The sequence below is a fragment of the Phalangium opilio genome, unplaced genomic scaffold, assembly GCF_054372755.1.
Source record: "Phalangium opilio isolate 3A_F unplaced genomic scaffold, DU_Popi_V2 ptg000009l_1, whole genome shotgun sequence".
Lineage (NCBI taxonomy): Eukaryota > Metazoa > Arthropoda > Arachnida > Opiliones > Phalangiidae > Phalangium > Phalangium opilio.
Genome location: NW_028324146.1, coordinates 14926777 through 14940278, shown reverse-complemented (window position 1 = coordinate 14940278; position 13502 = coordinate 14926777).

Genomic DNA, 13502 nt, shown 5'->3' with positions numbered 1-13502 from the left:
ACGCTAACCAACTTAAAGCGAGTTTAGAGGTTAGTTTCTAGTTTTCAGGGGTATTTCACATGGGATGAGATGAGACTAGACTGAAGGATAATTTCGCTTGCCTTAGCCGACAACACTAAAAATTACAAATTTCTTTACGAAAAATGGAATTTTGGTATAATAACCAGGATAAGTGTTATTTTCTTCATAAATATATAACTGCTACTTCAGGGATTTCTTATTTTACTTAATGTAAAATAGGAAATCCATGAAGTAGCAGTTCTTTTATAAACAAGTTCTTAATTAGACACCACCAATTAACAATTCCAAAGCAAAACTTGTTTTGTAGTTGCAAATTTTCACTATATTTACGCTAAAAGCTTTTATGTAAACCAAAAATGACCAGGGGATTATGTCAAGAGCGTGGGCGATTTTGTATTCTTTCCTCGGATGGAGGAAAATGATGAGAGAAGGGGGATTTTCTACGTTTTCAAAAATTTGGGATTAGGAACGGGGTCTTTTGTCTTCGGGGTATTTAGTCCGTATACCAGAAGAAATAGTTTTTGTACAATTAACTGTGCAATAGATAACGAGTTTTTAGCCACATCGTAGTATACGATGAGGCTCTTAGTTTGACCCGAGACGTCGTAGTAGTAGTAGTAGTGGCCGGGGTTGTCGCTTCGTTATCGTCAGATTTTAGCTTAAAAGGAACTCGATAGTACCTAAACCCACCAATAGGGGTAGCTGAGCTCTGTTAGAGATTTTATTTTAATTAAAATTTTTTCACGTCGCACCCGGGAATTGAACCCGGGTCGCTGGCGCAGCAGTAAGGCTCGCTACCACCTAACCATAGAGACTCGATAGAACATTCGAGTTTTTATCCTTATCTCTTAAGTGTCGGGGATGGGTGGAGGGTACTTCTCTATTTTTGGGGTCGGATACTTTGGAATTTTTATCTGTGGGGTCGGACACTTCTGATTTTTTGTTTTAGGTTTTTATATTTATTTTCTTTTTATTTATGTGCTAATTAAATATATAACGATTTTCTCCGTTTCCTACTGCGCTCCTCGTGTGTTTCGTTCTCGTTCGGTAGTTTTGGCGGTTAATTCAAATGTGTCTCAAGAGTCGAGGATGGGGACGAAGCCCTCTTATTTGTGGGGTCGGATACTTCTGAACTTGTATCTTTTGGTGTCGGATACTTCTGAACTTGTATCTTTTGGTGTCGGATACTTCTGAACTTGTATCTTTTGGTGTCGGATACTTCTGAACTTGTATCTTTTGGTGTCGGATACTTCTGAACTTGTATCTTTTGGGGTCGGATACTTCTGAACAACTCATTAGGGTAGGGTATAGAGGGGTTATCCACTCTTTAGGGTAGGGTATAGAGGGGTTATTCACTCATATGATGTGACAACTATTACGAGCCCTTGGGCCGTCTTGTTTAAAAGTAACTTTACAAATATTTATAAGAATAAAGCATATTATAATAGACCATTCCATTTATTCCATTAGAGAATTAAACACCACAGTGCATTTCTCTAAAGCCAAGAGGCAGCTCTAAATAGATAGTCTGGCGTTGCCTCTCGGCGCCAGGGGAAAAAACCTAAAAGGGTGACAATCGTCCTGTGTGTAGGTTTTTTGGCAAGTTGAAAATATAATTGTATATTGTAGTGATAAATTACTTCTCGGGAAACCAGCTATTTCGGTGTGGACACTTCGGTGTATGGACACTACAAGAAGCTGCGCGTAATTTCGACGAAGATAACATCATTCGGTACTTGAAAGGAGTGGCTCACAACATTTCATTTTAACCATTATTATTAGTGTTATTATTATTGTATTATTCAATTATTATTTTTAAATTTATTTATATATTTATTTATTATGACAAATAAAGTTTTTGCGTCTAACCCATACAAATTACTTAGTACACCGAAATGTCCGCACCGATATGTCCTAACTACGAATTGTCCACACACCAAATTGTCCGCACCGATATGTCCCACACCAAAATGTCCTACACCGAGATGTCCTAGACCCACTTCTCGTCGTCATGCTTTCGTGAAGGATATAGTTTATTAAAACCTACTTGAAAGTTTAAACATATGTCTTTTTAAGGTACTCGCTTGCGAGTTTTTAAACAAAGCGGAGAAAGCATTCCTCAAAACAAAATTCTACAACAATTATGAAGATTTTCAAACTTTTATCAGATTTTTCTACGTGGAAGACTGGATTTTTACCGGATACCTAGAAAATATCATGAAATTAGTTAATAATATTAAACTAAAACTTTTTCCCTACAAAGGCCATTATTACCTTCGCCTTGGAAAATCTTCAAACAACGTGCCAATGGGAATTTCTCTGGATATCGAAAAAACGTTTAGTGTGGATATAAAAGAAGAATTTGATAAAGTGTACGTAAATATTTTCTTAAAATTCTTTCTAGCTTTTCAATTCTTGCTGAAAATATTGTGTAAGATTTCCCGATATACTTATAACAAATGAAATTACTTAAATTGGGTTACAACTTTATTTACGAAATGAAAGTTTTAAAAGTGAGCACTATCGAATGTGTACGAGCTTCGGTGTCGTTTTTTATAATTTCGATTGCTTTTTTCAGTGGCTTTGAATCACCTCACACTTTTTAAAAGTTTTCAACGCGCAAGAAGGGTTCTTTTTTCAAAATCATTTTTAAGTTGAAGGCGATAGCTCCGTTCACCTTCAAATTAAACTTAAATGACACAAACGTGGATATTTTCAATTTTCTTTGCTTTGTTTGAAAGCTGCTGTCACATACTTTTAAGTTTTGGTGAGAGACATACATACATACCTAGACTTTGGTAAGAGCTTTGGTAGATTAAACGATACACCATGGAGGCAACGAAATAGCCTCAAGGTATAAGGACAATTGTTTTTCCTTATAATTGTAAAAATAGTAGTAAAATTGGACCAGGGCTAAGATTTTAGGATACCCATGGTAAATATTCCAATAAAATGAGTCCCAAAAAATGTTTTTCATAGCATGAAAGCCCTGCCATTTATTTCTCAAGATCTCGGCTATCTGGTTCGAACAAAGTTTTGTCCTTGAATAACTTTGTTGGAAAATATAGTTTGAAAAGGGCAAGTCGCATAATTACGTCATGATTGTGTAAATAATATTATTAAGAACAAATCCACAAGGTTGAGTTTCTTGTGAAAAAACAAATTTAGAATGTGCATTGCATAAGCTTCTAGGAATAGAGAAAGGATGGACCATGCTATTATCCTTAAGCATGGTTTTCGCATGAACGAAAAAAAAAACTACTTTTTGGCTGGATGTCAAACTTCAGATTTGTTTTTTTTTCTTTTTCGCCAACAGTTATAGTATTTCACTTAGCGGAGCCTGCGCAATCTATCTGGGCCCGTGCATTTCGATTTTTAAGGGGGAAATATCCAGTTTCATAAGGAAAATATTTTTATCATATATGTCTATTAGATGGCTCTTTTATTACCATTAGGAGAGGGGTTTTCCTTTAACTATCGTTGAAACTTTGAGTCAATTAAAATTTTTATGATAGAGAAAGTTTTCACAATTAAATTAACGTATAGGAGGATATTCACTTATTATTGAATCTTCTGGTTAGATTTTAACATTGTTACTTTTAATAAGCAAAACAGTTTGGAACCAGGCGAAAGAACCATGATTCTTTAAATTAAGTTCGAAGCTAAATTGTTTCATTTGAAATAATTTAATAAGAGTAATAAAAACCTATACTTACTATTCGCGACCTACTCTTCACGGGTTGAACGTTTTTTAGTTCACGGTACTAAAAGCGCCACCGAGCGTAAAACCACGGCGAACTCAAATCGGTTTAAAAATTTCTCGCTTCGCGATAGGCACTGACCTTGATAGAATGCGTTACCGCAAATTATCCGTAAATAATGTAAACAAGGCTTCCCAGTTAATCAAATCTAAACATTGCACCAATTGGTCCCATCTTTTGTCTTTCTTTTTTTTTCGTCTATATAATCTTTGTGTTCCATATCATAACGATATGGATGGTTCCAAACCTATTCAATAAAACTTTCATCATTGAACTTCGGCTGTCTTAGGGATTTGTACTAGTAACTGACTCGATTCGGAAAGAAATAAATAAATAAAAACATGGCGGACCCCGCACCTCGGATGTTCTCTCCCGAACACACGTGGTCGAGAATGACGACACGACTCAAGGTTTTCGCTGATTGGTTCGCGTTCGAAAAATAGAAAGTTAATATTGCCACACTCAATGTAATTTCGGTCCAGCGTTGTTTTTCGGTTGCCATTTGACGTCAGTCGAAAAAGTCGTGATTTTCACCAAGTGAAATCCATACTTTAAACAAAATCAAAGGGAAAAACTCAATTTGTCTTTTAGAGCTCTCATGTTTCAAGAAACGGCTCAGGATATACGTGTAGCACGTGAATTGCATTACACAACAAAGTAGTTATTTGAGGAGCCATCACGAAGCAATTCTTGGAGTCCACTTGGCATTCAAATAATTTTTGAGGCATCAAAGCTATACTTCGTATTATCCACAGTGGCGATAGTGGCACTCGTACTTAAAAGGATATTAAAATAGAATCGTCGTTGTTCAGATGCCAGAAAATTTGCTGGCAATTGTGTTTCGGTTACTGAACCCGTTCACTCGTTTAAGTTATAATATCGTACTTAGAAAAATAGTGTTTAGAAACTAAACATTTGCCTAAACACGAAAATGCAACTCATGTTTGATATAATCGTGCTATTTTTATGAAGTCGTCAAAACATCTTTGGCTTAAAGGCTTTAAGATTAATAATCTCTTAAAATTAAGTTCAATTCTTAAACGATGCTTTTTCGAATCATTCAAATTAAATTCTTGTGAAAAGTCGGGGGTAAAATAGATTCTGATATTCGACCACAATGTTTTTTTACTTAATGGTCTTAGAAGTAAAATACTTGGGTCAAAATTTAACTTTAGTCCTGCTTTCTACGTCGTTTGAGGGCCGTCCTGTTTTTTACTGTTAAAACTTCAAGTAGCCTATCTGGAGGATAGGGGTTAGATATTTTTTTTGGAAAGTAGCACTGCTCAGGGATTATGAGAGAGGGGGGCCCTGCTCGTCCTCTGCCTCTAAATTGATTTTTTTTTCTCACTAAAAGCTGTAGTTAGGCTCTCCTGTAGGGGGTCATAAAGGTAGAGCGGTAGAAATCTAACACCTCTAACGAGACGCAGCACGCAGAGGCAAAAGTATTATACTCTGTTCTGTTTGCTCTTGCGTAAGTTGTGGATAGCTATATAACGTACTGAAATGCAAATTTCCGAATATTTGCGGACTGTGATCTGCGACGTGCTTCGGAAAATGAGAACAAAATTGTTCCATTTCACCGCATCATACGCTGTGACAGACACAGACAGAAAGGTTTAATGTAATACCAGAAGTTAATGACTTCTTATCCTGGGAAGTATTGGACACTAAGGCTTTATATAGTATCAGGAGTTCATAATAACCCGAAGTACGAAACTGGTTAAAAAGCCCGTAACAACAAAGTTTCGTCGTAAAGCTCAGCGGATTCATACACCGCTTAACTCCCAAAGAAATAGTTATCCCATTTTTTAGCGCCCACGCGCATTAAATTACACACTTCCGGTTTAGTACTATTTTTATCTTGTGATTTTGGTAGCAAAAATGGCTCACGTCTGCTTCTGTCGGAACGGTGTAAATTAAGCCTTGGCTAAGAAGTTGGCTTTTAGTCTGGGTTTCTAGTTTTCTACAAAACATCTTAACGATTATCAAGAATGTTTTGTTGTGATATGTGTGAGTGAGAATTCCGTGGTTAAATTAAAACGGTTTGGACAAATTTATTCGCAGTATCTTTAATGTAAGAATTGCAACGTGTTTCTACGTCCACCATATCGCCATTTTTCTTTTCGACGGAGATCCCAGCCAACGTAAGTTTTGGAACGAAAACCAAGGAGCATAGATACCACTACGATATACTGTAAGGTTGTATGTCCATAAACAGGCTAATCCTTTCTATACGCAACGACAGAATCTTGTTGTTCGCGATTTTTACCATTAGCTCTATGGGCAGTTTCATACTTCCCCCCCGAAGGGGGGTTATTATGAACTCCAGATAGTATCCATCCCTGCTAGTCAAAATTGCCTATGGCAATCGTAAAAGAGGGTAGAAAGTTTCCTCCCCACTAGGAAAACTATCTAATCTACTGAAAAAAATCCCACGCCGAGAGGCTGTGGCACTCAAACTGTGGGGCGTGTTCAAAACTTCTTCAGCGCCAATCGTTGAAAAGCCGTCTGTCTAGAACTCTATGAAAATCCATTACAATCCGTGGGCCTAGGACCCCACACTAGTTTAACCGGAATTTTTAACAAACTCTTTTAACAGCTGTTCATGTCACCGTTTCTGATTCGTTACCTCAAACCACAGGACACATCTTAAAGTTTCGTTACTTTCCCGCTGCTGGCGCGCAAATCAACCTGCCAGCTCAAAATGAGAGAATTGCCGTAGGTGGCGCGGTGATCGGACCTAATAAGAAGTTGTCTTACAGAGATGGTTCCGGATATGGTTAGAGTGCAATACTTCCCAGGATAAGAAGTTATAAACTTCTGGTAATACCTCTACACGACGTCATCGTCACTGGGAGAGATAAAAATAACTATGCCATGCATCAAAATTTTACCATGTATGATAATGATCAAAAACAGTAAAGTATGTTTATCGTCAACTATGTTTCATCAACAGTTTTAATTATATTCATGATGTGGACGGCTTGGTATGTAGGTGGTTTAAAAATTTTGATAATCATGAAAATATAACAGTTAAAATTAAGCAAACACATTAAGCTGTATTCATACGCGGCAGTAAACCTCAATGAAATATAAATCATGCCGGCGAAATTTATTTTCTAGCCTCCGGAGTCCAGCGTTCAACGATTACCATAATCTATGTGGCTAGGACGAGGGGCAAGTCACTAATCGGTGTACACGGCTGTACCTCTGTCTTTACTGAAACGATTAAGACAGTGCTGATATGAATATGTGTAATCCGTAATTGGTGAACAGGGACTCCGAAAGGCTAGCCCCTCGTGCTAGGATCATTGGGGAGGGACCGCATTCAAACGTTAATCGACGTTTCACTGGATAATGGTAGGCAACATTGTGTGCGTACGCTATTTCGCTTTACGATCGATTAATGACCACAATCATTAGAGCAGAAATATAACTCCGTGATATTAAGGTTCAAAACAGATGGTTAATAATTTCCAGAGCTTCGTGTATCATAAAGCTTATTAGGTGTGTAGAACCATCTAGAGAAGCAAGTAGAATTTTGGTTTCTGCTTTTCATTAATAATAATCTAGCAAGGGAGTAGGACTACCCAGGTAATAAAATCAAGATGGCACATTGTTTTAACGTTAAATTTAATATACGCGTATTAACTTCTTTTAAACGATGGTCATGACAAAAATACGTTGATATTCCGTTTATTTGACGTTTTAAGGACGTGTATTACTGGGAAGGTTAAGGTGTTGAAATCGTGGAAGAAACCTTTTCAGTTGTAAATTATACTGGTTCTATAGGCATATTCGAAAAAACTTAAAAATAACCATGGATTGGCACACACAATTTGGGTAGATGAAATATCAACATTGCCAAATCGTACATCAACAACGCAAAACAAACGGTCAATTTAAAATTATATTCAAACGCGTTGTCATCCTAATTTATGGACTTGAATTAAACACTATAGTTTTCTCATGGTATAAAAGTGTTATCAACGTTTAGAAAATGCTAAATGTCTTGAGATAACTTATATCCCGAAAATAAACGTTCCATCGAAAAACACTTGAAACGCTTTCAAAACATTTTACCCAAAATCAACTTCAAATCAAAGTTAGTTTTATGCCTAGGAATTTTCCCGGCAATAAGTTCTGTTTGCGCATTCCAATGTTGAACTCTCCTTCTAAAAAGATATGCATTAATTAACAAGTTGGGAAACCAAAATCAACCTCTCCGATTCGAGACGCAATTAAGAGGTCTTTCTTAAATAATAAAATAAAAATAATTGATATTAATTATTTTAATCGTCATTAATTTAGTTTAATTATACTTAAATCGTTTTACGAAACTTTATTCCTAATATAATTTTAAACATAGCTATTGTTGACGATTGAATTCATTTGTATGTCTTTTTAACAATTTTTAGAAATTTAAGTATATAAGTCGATTGATTCACAATAAATGATAAGAAAACTCACAATTGCGTGAACCTTTGGTGAAAGCCCTGTAATTGGGAGGCTAGACCTCTCTCGTAACCCTAGCCGATCGCCGCGTAAATCTTAACCCTGCGAACACGTTTGCTCCCATTTGGCAACTGCGAACGCGGTGACAGACACACACATTCCAGTGTAATACCTCTCCGTGACGTCATCTTTACTCTTTTTTCTAGTTCTACTTTTTTAATAGTTAACAATGAAAAAATAAAACTTACTCCATTTAGCATAATTGTGAGCGATTGAAACGTCTAAAGTTGAGGGCTAATAAACATGTGGTACGACCAAAGTACAGTTTTGAGTCGAAAAGGTTCAATGCCATTTTTCCCCAATGGCCACATTATGACTGGAGTATTTAACGGAAGCCTCCATAATTAAATTAGCATTGATTTCTAGTTTTTAAAGGTCATCCGTTAAACACTCCAACCTTATCTTGTTTAGGCAGTCTCTTAAAGGTATACACTCAGCTGAAAATTTTAGTGCCGTTTTTTATTTTTTCCTGATTCATTTCAAATAAATATGAAGTCCCTAATTTTTTCTGATTTTTTCAATGAAAATTAAATTTTTTAAAATTTGTTAAGCTTAGAAATGGGTCTCGATTTTAGCGCATTTCCCTACCGGCCAATAAAAACCTCTTTAGGGATAGAACCAAATCAGCCAATCCCGTGAGGTTTAGAGAATATTATCTCATATGCTTTCTACTTCAAATAGAAAAAATTAGGAATCTAGGATGGGGAAATAAGGAGTTTTTTAGAGTGCCCTTGTCAGATGTCACCAGTGACTCCCCGTGGCCCGTCGTCTGCTAAAGTTTGAGGACGCTAGTAATTGTGTTACAGATTGACTCTGCTAAATTGTGAAAGATGGGTTTTTAATTTTTTAAATCTCGAAGGTCACAAAGAACACTGATCGTTCCATTACAAAGGCTAATAACTTACATTCAGATATACAACCAAATACGACACGTCACATTTTAATATAATAAGATTGTGAGAGCAATTTGAGTTTAAGTGTAACGTAAAAGCATAAAACTGCAAATTGTTAAAGTCCGCTATTCCTTAAACGATCGAACCCGCGTCTTTCGAGTTCTAATTTCTAAAAATTAGAATATAGATTTCGGAACCTAATGCTGACGGCGTAGATGAAACTCCACTGAGAAAACCTTTGGGGAATGGGGATTGCCTCTTATAAATCGCGGGCGTTGATTGGCTGGTAGTTCTCTTTACCAAAATTCAAATGCATAATTTGAGTACAAAACTTCAATTATTGATTAAGTAATTAATTGCTCTCCAAAAAATCAGAAAAAATTCAAGGTGGCATATTTCAACATAAGGAATCAGAATAAAAATACTTTATTTCTGTAAAATAATGTCCCTTTAAGGTAAAATGCCATGGGTCAGGGACAACATAGTATAATCATACGGCACTAGAAAACTATGCGAAATTCATCATTCCCTGCATGTGATTTATAATAATTCTACACTTTTGCAAACTCTTATATCTTTCACAATTCCTAATTTTATATTCAACTTTAAAACCAACCTCTTGCCACGATTTTTTAACTATCAAAGCTGTCACTTTTTCACTTTTACCAGTCCCCTTTACGATTGAATTATCCATGAAATCGCGTTTAATGCATATTTCTGTGCATTACACTAAAGAGCTCATTTTCAGCTCAGAACTCCGTTTAAGCCAAGGGTGAGCTAAACGCGTATCTAAAAACTAAAACGTTAAATAATTTGGTGTGAGCATAACCCTCCAAAGAAGAAGATGATCTGTTTATGACTCCATTATCGTTCAATCACAATATGTTTAATATCACTCCGTAGTTCTGTTGTATTTTCAGCCGATGGGTAATCTAGCTTTATTATTTACTGCATGGTTGTCCCATAAAGTGATTTACATAGTCAATGTCTCAGTTTTCTAGCTTTCTCGTGAAATGAAACGTACAAACAAAAATAAGAGACTTAGGTACCCTTTCTTTATTTTTCACCTCATGAATATCACAAAAAATGCCAGATTTGTTGCTACGATACAGTTAGCTTTGCTAACAGTTGATGATGAGAAGGAAGCGATACTTGGTAGCCCACTTGGAGATGTTTTTAATCCAATTATACAGGCCTTAAAAAGGAGGCCAGTATTTCTTCAATATAGGCCATGCACTTAGCACCAATCACAATGGGCCTAAAATTTGAATTCAAATTAAAAGAGATGTTACTGTAAAAGTTTGTAAAACCCGGTAGAAATGACGTCTGCTTAGACGCTTGTACACTAGTTTATTCAGCTCATTAACGAATTAAGCGATTGAAACGAAATTATGATCATTATTAGAAAATCACTGGTATAAATTTTAATACAGAAAAAACAATAACGAGTGAAAAATATTCATCCCCGCAATTAGCTAGAATCTTAAAAATGGACTTGAAAATCGTCTTTAGTTGGTAAACCAAATGCATATTAGTCTTTTTAAAACTTAGGCCAGTAAATCACCGTCACGACATAAAACAACGCCATATATTATAAACACAATTTTTCTTGTCCCGTAGTGGTTATGAAATTCAGTTGCGTGTTTTGAATGAAGAAGGTGTTTCTTTCACTTCCAAACAAGAGAATGGAAAACACCGTGAATTCGTCAAATCACTTTACGAAAATGTCAGTATTGTCAGGACCGCCTTAAAGATTGAGTCCAATGGGCACATGCCCAGGGGATTGCCCCGTAGTTTTAAATTTTTTTCTAATTTGAGACTTAGTCTTGCATTGTAATGTTATTAAGACAGGCCCGGTGAAATGTTTGGAATAATGTAGCTGCTCAAATTTGCCAAACTAACATTTTCCTTTCGCGAAGGATTCTGATATTGCTCTACCGATGTACATTTTGGAAGATCCATCAGATTTGAAGTTCTTTAATGTAGAAGGTCCAAACTTGATGGGTGAAGCAAAAATACTGAGCGGAGGTCCAATCAATCGAGAATTTGGAATGTTCGATATCATAGACATATTCGACGTTAAAGTGAGATTATTGGGTGCAAACTGCAAATACAAATAGACATAACAGAACGTGGGCGTTGTTCCCGATATGGTGCCAACTCTCGCTTCATTTCTAGCTTCTTTGTTGGTCTATCCAGCGCTCGTTTTTATCGTTACCAGAAGGGAATAATAAGAGAACTAGGATCCCTAATGTCTTCATAAAACGCTAAGACTGTAACGAGACTCTTACCAGCCTCAAATTATCTTCCCTTCCCTGATTGGCTAACAAACTTCTGTCGCCGATCTAACGTTTAATAACTTGATGAAGCGCGTAAAGAACAAAACAATAGGTTAGAGAGTAATATACATTCTTTAAATGAAAGTTACGAAAGTGAATCGGAATCAAGAAATTACCGCTGTAGCAGACAAAGTAGAGATAAGGTTGCTTAATGTAGGGACTGTTTTTTCGTGTAAGCTGGTTTTACGGCGTGTCATTGCGCCAATTTCAGGGTATTTTTGAGGTTGGTCGAGCTCAAGTTGCCGTCCTTGACCGATATGACTTTCTTTTCTTATTATTCCCTTCTCATATTACGTCACCTTTTTCCTCTCCTTGACTGAAATAGTTGGGCTTCAGAGGCATTCCGCAATGCATTAGAATATTTTCAGTTCTTGGAGATTATCATATTACCTGAAAAATGAAATTCAAATTGTCTGTGTGCTCGCGCAAGAACGCATTGGCGAGTTTTCCTTACTCATGATTTCTACGAAATTTTCAGATTCAAATTCCCTGACTTTTTCAGGTTTTTCCTGACGTTTTTAGGCCCAATTATTATTATTTTAAGTAGAAGTGTTTCGTTTAAATCGCATTTTATAAATATTAAATGTAAAACATTTCGGAGCAAACTCCGGTGCCTGGTTGCTAAAACGAAGTTAAACGTCACCAAGTTGAACTTTTGAACCACAGATATTTTATCAATTTTAATCAAATTCTTAAACTTCTCTGACCTTTTAGGCACATTTCTATATTTCTTGACTGTTCCAAGTGTTCGCTGACCTTTGGCAAGCCGGATACAACAGCAGGGAGTATATTTTGTTTCGTTTGTCTCCAGCTCTTTCCTAACTCTGTCAGCTTCTGTTATCTATATTTGTATTTGATTTGGTGTACACAGAACAATTAATACACAAAGAAAATAACGCGTTATTCGAACATATTATTGACAGATATGGACGGCCATTGGAGTTTTTATATTAGTGTATCCATTGCTTTGTCTGTTGATTTATGGAGCGACTAATTTGGCGTTAAGCAGATTTTGCATCATACACTGGTTGACCGCAATCTTTTTAGTAACAGGGCAAGGTGATAGATTGTTCGTATAAGGCACAAAACCGAAATAGATAATTAAGACATTTTGAAACAATTTAGGTTCTCCAAATGCTGGCCACGTTCATTTTCGTACATGGATATTTGGCTATTGCTGTCTGTTAGGGCTTTCGTTTTTATCGTTGTCGTTTACGATCATGTTGCTAACAACAATTACAACTCTAAATCAACCAGCATTTATCAACAATATTTATGACCTTCTCGAACGGGAGAACTTGAGAATCTCCATGGTGACTTCGCAAACAGAATACACGTATTACCAAGTAATCATATTGGATGCATCTCAAACATACGCCACTAGTTTCTGCAAGCTTAACAAGACACCTAGGTTACAAATCAAATCAGCTATTTTCAACCCGTTCAATATAAACTATAGCGTTTGAAAGAACGTATAAATAATGAGTATTGCAAATTTGAACCATGCACCTACTTGGGGTATTAAAGAAAATACAAGCAAAGAAGACCGGCAACAACCGGTAGCCACTTGGGGCCTGTAATGTTAAAAATTATTGTCTCCGTTTTGACCATTTCTTGCTATGATATGAAAATTGGATGGTAAAGGGATGTGTTTTACAAAAAAAGGAACACTAAATAGTCAGTATTCTGGGAATGGAGGGGCGACAAAAATTTCCTCCGTAATGTTAAGTATAGGCGGAATTATCGACTTTAGCCACGGATACGACAGCCTTCCCCCACACCGAAACACTCGGAGTTTCGAATTTCTTATACAGAATAGATGTAAGAAAATTGTGGGAAAGGTATATCTTGTAACTGCAAAGGGTACAGCGCCCACGAAGAAATAAAATCACTGGAATTTTGGTCTAAAACACTCGGAAAATAGTCCAATCGCCTGTAGAAGTGTTCGACTTCTCGTACACTGCTGCATTGCG